Below are 16,430 nucleotides of genomic sequence, written 5' to 3' on the forward strand. Positions count from 1 at the left end.
ACAACTGCATTTACTTTCACGTAAAAGATGCTGGATGGACAACTGCACTGGATGACAATTATATAAAGCTGGTCATGTTGACACTTACCTGCTCATCCTAGAGTATGTCCAGAAGCCGACTTCACCTCTTTAAGAATTCTCTCAGAACTCTGGATAAAAAGAAAATGCCTTGGTCCTTCCTTCCAAAATTTTCTTTCCATTGAATGTAAAAAAAAAAAAAAAAAAGAATTCCCATACTCTGCCAACCTAGTGCAGGACAGAGAGCCAAGAGATATATCTCTTTAACGTCACTTTATCTCCAATTAAATTAGGTTCCAGAGAAGGCAATGGCAACCCACTCCAGTACCCTTTCCTAGAAAATCCCATGGATGGAGGAGCCTGGTAGGCTGCAGCTATCGCCCTTGGCATTCTTTTTTTCTTTTTTTGGCTCTGGGTAAAAAGTAGAGAAAAACATCCCCTTTCTGAATACCACTATAGTTGTTTTATTGCTCTAACTTCACTAGTGTCTTCTTTTGTTCTGAAGCATAAATGTTTCTTTATTATCAACAAGTACAGATACCTTACCTATTTTTACCTTTTTATTAACCTACCAGACAACTCATCTGGATACTTCAAAATATTCAATATCAATAAAATACAGTAGACCATCCCAGAATAAATAGATGCAACATCCAATACAATCATGAAACTTGGTTTAAAAAAAAACAATTTTCTATTATATTCCTTATATCAAGTGGCTAAAAAAAAAGTGCATTTGTAAAAGGAATTCAGTGAATATGAATTCTTATTTAGTTCAGTACAGTTCAGTTACTCAGTCGTGTCCGACTCTTTGTGACCACATGGACTGCAGCAGGCCAGGCCTCCGTGTCCATCACCAACTCCAGGAGTTATATTCTTACTTAAAGAAAACTGGGGAAGGATAATGAAAGGATAATTAACAAAAATTATTAGGGACTATATTTTAAATAATTTGGAATTATTGTTGTTTCGGTATATTAACAGACACTACTTGAAAATATTCCATTTGAATGCCATCAGCCTGAAAATAAACGACTGGGATTTCCGAAATATTGTGCAGAAAATAAACACTCGGAAAGGCCGCGGGGTGGCGCTGCAGCATTAGAAGTAGAAGAAAGCAAGCTACCAGCCTGGGCTCCTCTAGCGATGTTCTCCTTAGGAAGCAAGCACGAAGGGGAGGCTTTTTAAGGCAGTTGCTCGGGGAAATTAGGGCCCTAGACATCTCCATTTATCCCAGGATCTGAGTGATACTGGAAGACAGATCAGCGACAATGTGAATCTGAGCTGGGTCAAGTCATCTGGGAAACCAGAAAGCAATGAAGGCAGGAGAGAGAATGGAACGCTTTCTGAAACAAAGGCAAGTCTTGATATTCCTTGTTTTGCTGGGCATAACTCAGGCTGGTTCTGAGCCTAGGCATTAGCCACTGACTGAGGAAATGGACAGTGGCTCCTTCGTGGGCAGTCTTTTGAAAGCCCTGGGACTGGGGGTAGATGATCTAGCTGCGCGGGCCCCAGGGTTGTTTCCGAATGGGGGGGGGGGGAGCGTTTGCATTTTGATAGGTAGACCGGGGATTTGTTGTTAAATGAGAAACAGGACCGGGAGGAGCTGTGTGGCCTTACCGAACCCTGTGTACTACATTTCCAGATATTACTGGACAATCCCTTGCAGTTTTTCCAGGCTGAGATACGGACTAGGGACATAAATGATCATTCCCCAGTTTTCCTAGACAAAGAAATAATGTTGAAAATTTCAGAAAGTGTCACTCCAGGAACTACTTCCCAAATAGAGTGTGCCCTGGACTTAGATGTAGAAATCAACATGTTTCCAAGTAATACAGTCAGCCCCAATTCCCATTTCCATCTTAAATTACAAGACAGTTCCAAGGGCACAATATTCCCACAGCCGGTGCTGGACAAAGCACTGAATCGAGAGGAACAGCCTGAGATCAAATTAACCCTCACAGCAACTAAACGGCGGGATTCCACCCAGGTCTGATTAGACATCAATGATAATGCCCCCGAGTTTGCAAAGCTGCACTATGAGGTACAAGTCCTGGAACACCACCCCATGGATTCCAGGCTGCCATCTTCTCTGCCAGAGATTTAGATATTGGAGCCAATGGAGAAATACCTCATGTATTTTCGCAAGCACCTGAAGATATTTGCAAAACATTTCGAATAAATGCAAAATTGGGAGAAATCCTTTTAATACGGGAACTGGATTTTTAATCTATACACACCTATACATTATTCAGGCGACAGATGGTGGGGACCTTTCTGGAAGTTGTGTGGTACTCGTTCAAGTGATGGATTTGAATGACAACCCTCCGGAACTGACCGTATCAACTCTTTTCAATGAAATCCTAGAAAATTTGCTGGGAGACCATAATTGCTACATGCAGCGTTTCAGACACTGACTTGAGACAATGGAAGGATGACTTGCTCCATCCAAGAGGATCTTCCTTTCATTCTTAAACCCTCTGTTAAAAACTTTTATACTTTAATCACAAACACAGCGCTGGACCCAGAAGCAAGATCCGAATATAACATCACCATCACGGTCACTGACATGGGAACCCCCAGACTGAAAACCGAGCACAACATAACCGTGCTGGTGTCCGACGTCAACGACAACGCCCCCGCCTTCACCCAGACCTCCTACACCCTGTGGGTCCGCGAGAACAACAGCCCCGCCCTGCACATCGGCAGCGTCAGCGCCACAGACACAGACGCGGGCGCCAACGCCCAGGTCACCTACTCGCTGCTGCCGCCGCCCGACCCGCTCGTGCCCCTCGCCTCCCTCGTGTCCATCAACCCCGACAACGGCCACCTCTTCGCCCTCACGTCCCTGGACTACGAGGCCCTGCGGGCCTTCGAGTTCCGCGTGGGCGCCGCCGACCGCGGCTCGCCCGCGCTCAGCAGCCAGGCGCTGGTGCGCGTGCTCGTTGACGCCAACGACAACGCGCCCTTCGTGCTCTACCCGCTGCAGAACGCCTCGGCGCCCTGCACCGAACTGGTGCCCAGGGCGGCCGAGCCCGGCTACCTGGTGACCAAGGTGGTGGCGGTGGACGGCGACGCGGGCCAGAACGCCTGGCTGTCGTACCAGCTGCTCAAGGCCACGGAGCCCGGGCTGTTGGGCGTGTGGGCGCACAACGGCGAGGTGCGCACGGCGCGGCTGCTGAGCGAGCGCGACGCGCCCAAGCAGCGGCTGGTGGTGCTGGTCAAGGACAACGGCGAGCCGCCGCTGTCGGCCAGCGTCACGCTGCACGTGCTGCTGGTGGACGGCTTCTCGCAGCCCTACCTGCCGCCCCCGGAAGCGGAAGCGGCGGCCGCGGCGCCGGCCGACCCGCTCACCGTCTACCTGGTGGTGGCCTTGGCGTCGGTGTCGTCGCTCTTCCTCTTCTCGGTGCTGGTGTTCGTGGCGGTGCGGCTGTGCAGGAGGGGCGGGGCGGGCTCGGCGGGTCGCTGCCGGGTGCCCGAGGGCCACTTCCCGGGCCACCTGGTGGACGTCAGCGGCACGGGGACCCTGTCGCCGAGCTACCAGTACAAGGTGTGCTTGACGGGAGGCTCAGGGTTAAATGAGTTTAAATTCTTGAAACCGATTCTTGCTAGTAGTCTAGCTCAAGACACTGGGCAGGAGTAGCGCAGACCTGCAATTGCAAGAATAGCCGTAGGTTTCATTAACATTAGAGTCAAAAAGTTTTTTGACTACGAATGTGTAGGGAAGGAGCAAATTGGCTAAGATGGCGGTGATCAGACTCTCACCCCACGGCCTCTGGTTCTCACCCACCTTTTAAAAATACCTAGTTATATTACAGCTGAACTCATTTGTAGCACCGCGCAGGCGCAATACCCTATACACGCACCACCTGAGTTAATTGGGACAAGTCGAGTTGAGTCGTTGTAGTTGCTCCTGTGTACGCTATTAAGAGAAGCACGTCTGCCTTGAATGCATGGTGAATAAAGAATGTCTACAGTTCCTATGCCTCCTAGCAGCTTCTTCCACCTTCCCCACTCCGTTCACACCTTGCCTACCCTGGATTCTGTGAGCTACAGCGAGACAAATGGCGGAAGCAAGATACAGCGAAACAGAATGTTTTCTTTTAAATCAAGGCTCTTCAAAAAATAAAAAAATTTTAAAAAAATCAAGGCTCTTCAGTTGATACAATATTTTGTTTATATATTGATTTTGCTTTCTATTTAGTTAATCCTTGAACGTTCTCCTTTTTTCATCTGCTCCCTATCTTTTCAATCTGATCTTAATGCCTCTTTTTCTAATTGGTGATTAAAAATAAATGCATTATGTTTTAATGGTGATTCCATATAGGTTTATTTAAGGTAGTCATTTCAAATTCTATATCCAAAGCAGTGTAGAGTTCTGAACCACCAATCTTACAACTTAACCTGTTGAATAAGTCAGGTAATATTCTTTTATAATACTCCTAAAGCATCTTTGTCTGTGGTTAATGAAATGTATAGATAAAAGTCTGTTTTCTTTAAAATGTATTAAAGTGTATTGTCTTCCAGAGGCTTAGTAATCAAAACTTATAATTTTCTGTTTTGACAATTGCAATTAGTATTTCAATATTACATATGCTTATATTGGGCAGAAATTAACAAAAATATAGGTTAATAAGGCAGATTACTTAATCTGCCTAAAGTGTTTGTTTATGATGGATGACAGAGAAAATTAAACCTAAGACATTTTGAACAACTGATTGTGCTTTCCCATTTGGTGTAAAAACATTATTTAGTAAGGCATCTGGTGGAAAGACAATTTGTTTGATAACTTCTGAGGTGTAAATATTATCAACCTGAGGGCCATTTAAAAAAATTTATTTATTTTAATTGGAGGCTAATTACAATATTGTAGTGGTATTTTCCATACATTGACCTGAATCAGCCATGGGTGTACATGTGTCCCCCCATCTGGAACCCCCCTCCCAACCTCCCTCCCCATCCCATCCCATCTCTCGTTCCAGTGTACCAGCTTTGAGTGACCTGTTTCATGCATGGAACTTGGACTGGTGATCTATTTCACATATGGCAGTATACACATATGGTAATGTTACTCTCTCAAATCATCCCACCCTTGCCTTGTCCCACAGAATCCTAAAGTCTGTTCTTTATATATCTATTTTGCTGTCTCACATATAGGGTTGTTACCGCCTTTCTAAATTCCATATATATGTGTTAATATACTGTATTAGTGTTTTTCTGACTTCACTCTGTTTAATAGGCTCCAGTTTCAGCCACCTCATTAGAACTGATTCAAATGTGTTCTTTTTAATAGCTGAGTAATATTCTATTGTGTATATGTACCACAGCTTTCAGGAAGTACATGTATACACACTAAGTGCTTTATAGTAAAAGTGATGTTCCATCCAATCCTACTTTTTAAAAATTAATATCTACTTGGCATTTATATGGTGATATATTAAGGAAATATTTTATTTATTTCCTCTCTTAGTTCCCTTTTTCTGATTTGAACCTGACATGACTTAGAATTATGTGTGGTCTTTCTGGGATAAACACTGCCCATCTACATCAGCATTCTACAAGAGTTCCTGTAGAGTAATAAAAAGATTAGAAGAGTGGGAAGTTCTAATGAAAGAGTAATATCCTTATGAAAGTCTAAATTAGCTAAGACTAAAATCTGGAAACAACCAAACACCAATTTTTATGTCTATTTTGAATGAAAAAGAAAAAACTTATTTTTATGTAACAAAATATTTATTCCCCAATTAAAGAATCTGATTAGGAAAAAATAAGATTTCTCCTCCTAGACATTTTCTCATCCAGAACGATAGAACTTTCCAGGAATTGAATATTCATGATTAGAAGAAAGAAGTTTCTCCAAGATTTTGAAAATTCTAAAAAGAGATCCAACTAATAAAAATAAATGGAAAAAAAATTAAAAAAAATAAAGAGAAAGAATGTTAACTAGATGTTAACTACACTCATGTGATCATTTGCAATATGCACAAATAGCAAGTCATTATGTCACAGCTGAAACTAACAGTGTTATATCTCAATTACAGCTCAAAATAAAAAACCCTAATAACATGTCTTCAATCACGTAAAGTTATAATCACATTAAAATGGCGTTATCTTATATAGCTGAGAATCAGATACATGAATCCTTAATAATCAGAGGAAAGGTAGTATTTCCCTGCACTCATTAAATACTTTATACAGATGTCTGGATCAGGCTGCTTGCTCAGATTTTTTTTTCTTCTTTTCATAAGCTGAGTTTTCATGAAGATTAGAGAAAAGGTAATTTTCATCAAACTTCTATTTGGCTGGCTTATTCTCAGGTCATGTCAGATCCAGGGAAGTTTTCAACTGTGGAAGCAAGGGAGGCCCATTGTTTTTTGGCAAATATGGTATATGATTTGGGACCCAAGTTGGGATTTTATAACTGAGGAGTCATTTAGACTCTGAAATAATAAATATAGATGCCTAATAATATTTTAGTTGATGGGTGCACTGAATTCACGTATTGTTGAGAAAGTGATCAGAATTTAGTAAAGCCTTCGGGAAAGATCATGTGGACTACATTTGAAGATAGCTAACAATTATACCTTACTGTTGATTCAAAGTTGCTTTTATTTCTTGGCTACTGGGAACCTTTTTACCCTTTTATTTGAGGAAAACTTTCAGAAACTTCTTTATCTGGAAACTTTATTAAGTACATGACAGAGAAGGCACTATATGTATAATACTATCATTACTACTTTTTGGAATCCCCTAAAGTGAAAGTCTGTGTATGTGTGTGTATGCAGTTGTGTCTGACTTTTTGTGACCTCATGCACTGTAGCCCACCAGGCTCCTCTGTCCATGGAATTTTCCAGGCAAAAATACTGGGGTGGGTTGCAATTTCCTACTCCAGGGGCTCTTCCCAACCCAGAGATCGAACCCATGTCTCTTGTGTCCCCTGTGTTGGCAGAGAGATTCTCTACCTCTGTACCACCTGGAAAGCCCAAGTGAAAGTCTGGCACAAGGTAAAAGTGATGACTTTCTACATAATTTTTCTAGAATTTTCTTCTAAGAGGATGGAAAAATTCATTAGTGAATTATTTCCAGATTGACCTCTTACTGATGTTCTAAACTAGTTTTTTTAACTCTGAAAAGCAGAGATGAAAATGAACTTTAAACTTTCATGTAGTTGTTAAAAGACTATATTCAAATATCACTCATTAAAACTAGTGAAGTAACTTACTATACTTTTATTAAATCTTCCTTAATCCTTAAATATGGCTTCCTTGTAAATGAGGACTTTTTAAAGTGACAGTTTTAAAAAATACATCCCACTACTCCATTTTTCTTCTTAGACTTACACATTTTAAAGCTGGCAACATATTCATCATAGTTCAGAGTTATTTCTATGTCTGATCCTCATATTCTTTGCCAATAGCTTAGTTGATGATAGATTTTAAAATGTAAACTAATTTTCCTTTTCTTCTTTTGGTATTCAAAACTGTTGATAAAGAGTATATCACTCTAGTTTGCATTCTTTTATCTGTAAACTCCTTTACTTTAAGATTTAAGATTTTTTCTTTATTCTTGATATTTTTAATAATTTGCTAGACCCAAAGCTAAGATTTATCCAGTATACTGAATTTTTTAAGTAACTATGAGTTTTTTTCCCAAAAAAATTTCTATTTGACAAGTTTTCACAGCAAGTTGTTGTTTTTTACAATTACCATTTCTTTTTTGTTGAAAAAATTAAATCTTTTACTTTGAAGTTCTTTCCATATTGTTCCACTGTCTGTTTTTATATGTACCTTCTTTTATTTTAGTCTGTTTTTAACGCTGTAATTCTTTGTTAGTTTGTGATATTTTATTGAGAATTCATGTTCTATTGGAGGGCTCCCCCATTCCAGCACTGCTTTTGGAATCTCAGGTGGTTATAGCCTCAGGCTCTACAAATGAAAGCCTTAATTAAGGAGCTTAGCTCAACTCTGTGACACAGGTGGAAGTTCTGGGCCAACACTTAATGATGTGTTTGAGTTGAGCCCCAGTCTCCCTTGGGTGGTACAGCTCTGTATTTGCTCTATGAAGCAAAATCTTAGGGACTGTCACCCTCTGCTTCTTGGCTCTCATGGGGTCTGATAAGATGAGAGACATGAGAGCTCATGGAGATATCATTTACTTTTCAATCTTCAGAGTGTGCTGATATAGAGTAAAGCTGATTTTGAGGAAAATGAGTTGTAATTGAAGTAATTGATACATCAGAATTACCTACAGGGGGAAAACATGGTCTTGATTAATATGCATGAAATAGTGCTACCCATGGTGGTCCTGGATGGTGCACACGGCTTGCTGGATGACAAAACCCACTGCTGAGCAATCCTATATTGGGTACTGAGTTGGTACCAGGTAGAACAAGGTAGAATTCTAGAGGGTGACTTGAGCTAGAACTCATGACTATCTTGTCAATGATTCAGAGATTTAAAGTACTTAATGTTTAGCATGTGGACCCACAACCTGGAAGTATGGAGTACCAAGACATACCTAGGATCCTAAAAAAAAACAGACACAGCAAGGCACAAGCCATCTTGTGAAGAAGCCACCTTCTATTTGGCATAGTCAGGCTTACTCGTCTAGGATCTATCCCAGCCCTACTCTTCCTTTAACTGCCTACAGAAGTTTACTCCAGTCAACACATGTTCTACTCTCGTGATCACTGATTTGACTTAGCCATCTTCCTCTCAATTCTCTGTGCTCCTATTCAATGATGCTGAATGATCCAGAAGATGAACACAGAGCCTTCAGTGAACTGCTGCTCATAAGGCCATCTTCTGAGAATTCTGGAGGTATCAACATCACTGGGACTTAGTTCTAGAATTATTAATATGAAAAGTTTCTGACTCAAATATCAGGCATAAATGGGTTCACATTTTTTGGGGGGGTTCACATTTTTTAAGTCAATCATTTCCAACTAATATGGTCTGTCCAGGAGGAAAAACTTTGATGAAAACTCAACTTCTAGAAAGATTAGAGGTTTATCAAAAATTAAAACTGTCTTCTGTAAATATTGTCATTTTGAGTTTTTTCCCCTTAAATGTCTTTATCTCTGGGGAAATGGAGCTCTTCCTCCTGAAGTTTTCATTCTATTCAACAAGATTTAGTCAGTAATTTTAAAACTTTCCACAAAGAAAAGCCCAGGACCAGATGGCTTCACTGGTGAATCCTACTGAACATTTAAAGAATTAACACCAATCCTTCACAAACTTGTAATTTAAAAAAAAAGGAGCAGGGATCACTTCCAAATTAATTCTATGAGGTCAGCACCAGACAAAGATAATACAAGAAAATTAAATACCAATATCCCATGTAAATATAGATGCAAACAATCCTCAACAAAATCGCAAACTGACTCCAGCAACATGTAAAAAGGATTATACACCATAAGCAAGTGGGATTTGATTGAAATGTTGGTTGAAAAACACTCATGAAACTAAATAATAGGGACCATCCTCCACGTGATAAACTGCCACTATAAAAGTCTAACTTCACATGTAATGGAGAAAGACTGAAAGCATTCTCCCTAAGACCAGAAACAAAACAAGGCTGTTCCCGCCAGCTGTTTCTATTTAACATTGTACTGGAAGTTCTAGCCAGATCAACATGACAAGAAATGAAATTATTCCGATTGGAAATGAAGTAAAAGTATCTCTGCAGGTGACATGATCACGCATATAGAAAATCCTAAGTAATCCCCCCCACAAACAAAAACTAAAATTAATAGATGCATTCAGCAAAGGACACAAGATCAATATACAAAAATCAATAGTATTTCTATACACTAGCATTGGACAGGCCAGAATGAAATGAGAAAAGCAATTCCATTTACAATAGCATCAGAAATAATAAAACACTTAGGAATAAATTTAATAAGTTCACAACTTGTATGCCAAACACTACAAAACATCAATGAAAGAAATTAAAGAAAATATAAGTAAATGGAAAGTGTTCATGAGTTGGAAGATTTACATTGTTAAGATGGTAAATGTGCCCAAATTGGTTTACAGATTCAACTGAATCCCTATCAAAATTCCAGCAGGCTTTTTTTTTTTTTTTTTTTCAAAAATTGGAAAATTGAAGCTAAAATTCACTTGGAAATCAAGGGACCCCGAATAGCCAAAACAATCCTGGAAAATAACAACAAAGTGGAAGGGCTCCCAAAAACTGACAAATATTTGAATATTTTTATACATTAAACATACACAGTTTTTAATTTAGTATGTAATACAAGGAATTATTAGTAATTATATTGGATTTCATCACAAACTTCTAAGGCCAAACACTCTATTCAAATATCTCCTTTCTAAATTTGCATTTCAATTAGTGTGATTCTTGAAAACATCTTGTAGGTTTAGTTTGGAGGGATAGCAGATACTAAATTTTAGTTTGCTATCATCTGTGAGCAGTGTTGTTTGCTTTACAGTTATTTTACTTGAATGGGCAGCTGATGTATTTATGTATGTAATAGACAATTTCAAAAGATAATTCCTTTTATAAGAATTTTCTAGTAAAATCCACAAACCATTTATAATAATCCATTATTCCATTATCAATACTGGGCTTCCCAGGTGGCTCAGTGGTAAAGAATCCGCCTACCAGTGCAGGAGATGCAACAGCCATGGGCTTGATCCCTGGTTTGGGAAGATCCCCTGGAGAAGGAAATGGCAACCCACTCCACTTTTTTTGCCTGGAAAATTCCATGGACAGAGGAGCTTGGCAGGTTACAGTCCATGGAGTCACAAATGGACTGAATGACTAAGCACACATGTGCTCACACATACACATTATCAATGCTAGCTTAATATTTGGAAGTAATACTATTTGAAGAATACTATTTTAGGAATCAGTGAACTAAAATGGACCAAAGTGGGTGAATTTAATTCAGATGACCATTACATCTACTGCCGTGGGCAAGAATCCCTTAGAAGAAATGGAGTAGCCCTCACAGTTAACTAAAGAGTCTGAAATGCAGTACTTGGGTGCAATCTCAAAAATGACAGAATGATCTCTGTTTGTTTCTAAGGCAAACCATTCAGTATTACAACAATCCAAGTCTATGCCCCAACCACTAATGCCAAAGAAGATGAAGTTAAAGGGTTCTATGAACACCTACAAGACCTTCTAGAACCAACACCCGAAAAAGATGTCCTTTTCATCATATAGGGACTGGAATGCAAAACTAGGAAGTCAAGAGATACCTGGAGTAACAGACAAGTTTGGCCTTGGAATGAAGCAGGGCAAAGGCTAACAGAGTTCTGCCAAGAGAACGCACTGGTCACAGCCAACCCCCTCCTTCAACAACAAACAAGACGACTCTATACAAAGACATCACCAGATGGTCAATACCAAAATCAGACTGATTATATTCTTTGCAGATGAAGATGAGGACGCTATAAACAGTCAGCAAAAACAAGACTGGGAGCTGACTGTGGCTCAGATCATGAACTCCTCATTGCCAAATTCAGACTCAAATTGAATAAAGTAGGGAAAACCACTAGACCATTCAGGTATGACCTAAATCAAATCCCTTATGATTATACAGTGGAAATGAGAAATAGATTCAAGGGATTAGATCTGACAGACCGAGTGCCTGAAGAACTATGGATGGAGGTTTGTAACATTGTACAGGAGGTGGTGATCAAAACCATCCCCAAGAAAAAGAAATGCAAAGGGCAAAATGGTTGTCTAAGGAGGCCTTAGAAATAGCTGAGAAAAGAAGAGCAAAAAAAGGCAAAGGAGAAAAGGAAAGATACCCACCTAAATGTAGAGTTCCAAAGAATAGCAAGGACAAACAATTAAGACTTCCTAAGTGATAAATGCAAAGAAATAGAGGAAAACAATAGAATGGGAAAGACTAGAGATCTCTTCAAGAAAATGAGAGGTAACAAGGGAACATTTCATGCAAAGATGGGCACAATAAAGGACAGAAACAGTATGGACCTAACAGAAGCAGAAGATATTAAGAAGAGGTGGCAAGAATACACAGAAGAACTAAACAAAAAAGATCTTAATGACCCAGATAACCACAGGTGTGATCATCACTCACCTACAGCCAGACATCCTAGAGTGTGAAGTCAAATGGGCCTTAGGAAGCATCACTATGAACAAAGCTAGTGGAGGTGACAGAATTCCAGTAGAGCTATTTCAAATCCTAAAAGATGATGATGTGAAAGTGCTGCACGGAATATGCCAACAAATTTGGAAAACTCAGCAGTGGCCACAGGACTGGAAAAGGTCAGTTTTCATTCCAATCTCAAAGGCAATGCCAAAGAATGTTCAAACTACTGCACAATTGCACTCATCTCACATGCTAACAAAGTAATGCTCAAAATTCTTCAAACTAGGCTTCAACAGTACATGATGTGAACAGAGAACTTCCAGATGTTCAAGCTGGTTTTAGAAAAGGCAGAGGAACCAGAGATCAAACTGCCAACATCTGTCGTATCATGGAAAGAGCACGAGAGTTCCAGAAAAATATCTGCTTTATTGACTACACCAAAGCCTTTGTATAGATCACAACAAACTCTGGAAAACTCTTAAAGAGATGGGAATACTAGACCACCTTACCTGCCTCCTAAGAAATCTGTATGCAGGTCAAGAAGCAACAGAACTGGACGTGGAACAATGGACTAGTTCAAAATTGGGAAAGTAGTATGTCAAGGCTGTATATTGTCACCCTGCTTATTTAACATATATGCAGAGTACATCATGTGAAATCCAAGGCTGGATAAAGCACAAGCCAGAATCAAGATTGCTGGGAAAAATATCAATAACCTCAAATATGCAGATGACACCACCCTTATGGCAGAAATTGAAGAGGAACTACAGAGTCTCTTGATGAAAGTCAAAGAGGAGAGTAAAAAAGCTGGCCTAAAACTCAACATTCAAATAATGAAGGTCATGGCATCTGGTCCCATCGCTTCAAGGCAAATAGATGGGGAAACAGTGGAAACAGTGAGAGACTTTAATTTCTTGGGCTCCAAAATCACTGCAGATGGTGACTTCAGTCATGAAAGTAAAGGATGTTTCCTCCTTGGAAGAAAAGCTATGACCAACCTAGACAGCATATAAAAAAGCTGAGACGTTACTTTGCCAACAAAGGTCCATCTAGTCAAAGCTATGGTTTTTCCAGTAGTCATGTATAGATGTGAGTCATGTATGGAGCTGGCACATAAAGAAAGCCGAGTGCCAAAGAACTGATGCTTTCTAACTGTGGTGTTGGAGAAGACTCTTGAGAGTCCTTTGGACTGCAAAGAGATCGAACTGGTCAATCCTAAAGGAAATCATCCTAAATATTCAATGGAAGGAATAATGCTGAAGCTGAAGCTCCAGTACTTTGGCCACATGATACAAAGAACTGACTCACTGGAAAAGACCCTGATGCTGGGAAAGATTGAAGGCAGGAGGAGAAAGGGGACGACAGAGGATGAGATGGTTGGATGTCATCACTGATTCCATGAATATGAGTTTGAGCATGCTCCAGGAGTTGGTGATGTACTGGGAAGCCTGGTGTGCTGCAGTCCATGGGCTGACTGAACTGAACTGAGTGACTGGACTGAACTGCATACTATTTGAAGTGTGATTTTAGTAACTAAAATTACTAGTTAAAATATCTATTTCACCAATTTATCTCTCCTCTCAACAATTAATGTTTAATATACCTCTGTGCTTTACCCCTTCAATTTACAAACAAAACAGTCCTCAAGTCATAAAGTTTAAAATACATTCCCTCATTTAAAAAAAATAAGTGAAACTATTCAAAACTTCAAAGTTTGTGTTAAGCATTTGAACTTTAGGACTTTTTGTATTCAAATTCCTTTAAAATGATTTTTATCTTTGCCTCAATGATATTTAAAAGTTCCTGCCTGTGTTTTACAATGGAGGAGTTAAAACTGGTATTTAATTACCAGAGTATCCCTCTAACTCTTCTATCTCTCTTTGTGTATTCAGAATGGGAAAAAATGTTTTAAATATTGTGCTCCAGGTCAGGCAACCAATTGTGTTAAGTTGTATGAATCCTTCAGAATGGTTAATGCAGCTTTCCCGATTGGAATGGTTTTGAAGGTGATCATTCTCTTTATCATTAATGCCTCTTCCATGCATATATAATAGTTTTTTTCTGATTAAGTTTGGCAAAATAATCCATGATTCAATGCTAGACTGTCATCTTAGACCACCTTTCTTGATTTTAACCTTACACTCGGATAACATTTCAAAAGACCTGTGAATAAGTATTTTTCCATTTAAGGCTACAAGGAATTCATTATTCGTGTCATTCTTAGTTTTTTTAAATCTAATTAATGATCTCAACAAAGCACTCTTAGATTCCTTTAAAATTTCTAAGTTTTGTAAGCACCTCTTTTTGCTGATACCTATCTCTCAAAGGAGAACACCATTTAAAAGATTTGAATATTAACTGAAAATCTGAATACAGATATATTTCACCTATGATATCCATCTACCCAAGGCAAGGCTGAAGTCTGGATCTAAATTATATAAAAAATTGTTCACTTCTCCAATTCCACGTAGGTAGATCACAGGATGGATTCTGGAGCCATACTGTAGCAATTTGAATCCTAGTGCTGCCAGTTCAAACAGTGTATGACTATGGGAAGGTTACTAAGTTTCTGTATCTTCAATTTCTATAAAATATGCCTAGTAAGAGTGCCCACCTTATGGGGCTGTTTGAGGGATAAAATGAGTTAATGGATATAAAATATGTAGAATACTATCTGACATGTAGTAACACATAGATGTTAATATTACCTAAGTTTCATTTGTGTTGAATTGACAAAAGGAACCAAAAATAGCTCATTTGCAACACTATTTCTATGTCAACATGTAGGAATAAGTAAACAAAATCTAGTTTGAATTTTGTCCTGAACTCTTTAACTTGAATCGAACTAAAACTCTGCTGCTACTGCTGCTAAGTCACTTCAGTCGTGTCCTACTATAGTATAAAACAATTTTTTGTTTTGTTCAGGAAATTTGCTTTCCATTTATATCTAAAAGAATATTCTTTTTTGCTGTATGTTTATTTTTTTTCTTTTCACTTCATGTTGATATGGACATGAATTTGAGCAAACTTTGGGAGATAGTGAAGGACAGGGAAGCCTGGCATGCTGTAGTCCATGGGGTTGCAAAGAGTTGGACATGACTTAGTGACTGAAGAACAACAACAATGTGGATATATATTTCTCTGATTTGCCCTAAATGTGGAAGAAAATTCTAAACTATATTAATAGTATAATAGTTATTATTGCTATATCTCTTACAATTGGAATTAACAGAACTAGAAAAATGTAAATTTAGTTGAGCAGTGCTTAGCACATATTATACTCTCATCTCTAAGAATTCTGTTTTCAGTGTCAGACATGTTCATGACTGAATGCATGATGTGACAATAACCTAATATAGGTAGAAACACAATGATTAGAGTTGATTAATTAATTTACCCAATTGACATTTACTGAATAACTACTATTGTCCAGGTTTCTTTCAAAAATAATTTTTCCTGGAACTTTCCTGGCAGTCCAGTGGTTAAGACTCAACATTTCCACCGCATGAGGCATGGATTCAATCCATGGTTGGGGAACTAAGATGCTGCATGCATGTGGTGCAGCCAAAAATATTTATTTCCCTAATACTTTCTATCATATTCATGTCAATGTATGGCAAAAACCACTACAATATTGTAAAGTAATTAGCCTCCAACTAATAAAAATAAATGAAAAAAAACTTAAGATTACTGACATACTTTTAAAATAATGCATTCAATGTGAATTGTAATTTATGAACTGAAATTACAAGATATTTAAGGAGGAGAAATCCCAAATAAATGGTACTCCATTCCATGTACTAATTGTAACTAGTAAACTGGTTAATTGTTTCTCAGTTAACTTACTGTATCAGAGAAATCAGGATGGTTGTACACTGAGCTGAAATCCATTTGATAAACAAGTCTTTCCTCTTCACCACATATGAGTAGACAAAGCTTGAGGCACCCTTTGTTCACAGATTAAAATGTTTCAAATCATAGCTCCCTGTCTTCTGCAAATTGGGTAGTCAAGGAATATGATATCTAGGAAACAAAGGGTCAGTGTGGTGAGAAGGAAACTCCTAAGTTACAGATATCTATTGAGCTAAATCAGCTTAAAGCCTTTTTCTTTTTTTTTTTTACTGTTTTTTTTCCATTTATTTTTATTAGTTGGAGGCTAATTACTTTACATCATTACAGTAGTTTTTGTCATACATTGAAATGAATTAGCCATGGATTTACATGTATTCCCCATCCCAGTCCCCCCTCCCACCTCCCTCTCCACCCGATCCCTCTGGGTCTTCCCAGTGCACCAGGCCCGAGCACTTGTCTCATGCACCCAACC

General features: G+C 38.9%; 1 pseudogene; it reads left to right on the plus strand.

Annotated features, from left to right (window-relative positions):
* Nucleotides 1-1,139: 1,139 nt before the first annotated feature.
* Nucleotides 1,140-4,921, plus strand: LOC110143277 (protocadherin beta-2-like; annotated as a pseudogene).
* The last annotated feature ends 11,509 nt before the right edge of the window (nucleotides 4,922-16,430 follow it).

The sequence above is a fragment of the Odocoileus virginianus genome, chromosome 3 (assembly GCF_023699985.2).
Source record: "Odocoileus virginianus isolate 20LAN1187 ecotype Illinois chromosome 3, Ovbor_1.2, whole genome shotgun sequence".
Classification (NCBI taxonomy): Eukaryota; Metazoa; Chordata; class Mammalia; order Artiodactyla; family Cervidae; genus Odocoileus; species Odocoileus virginianus.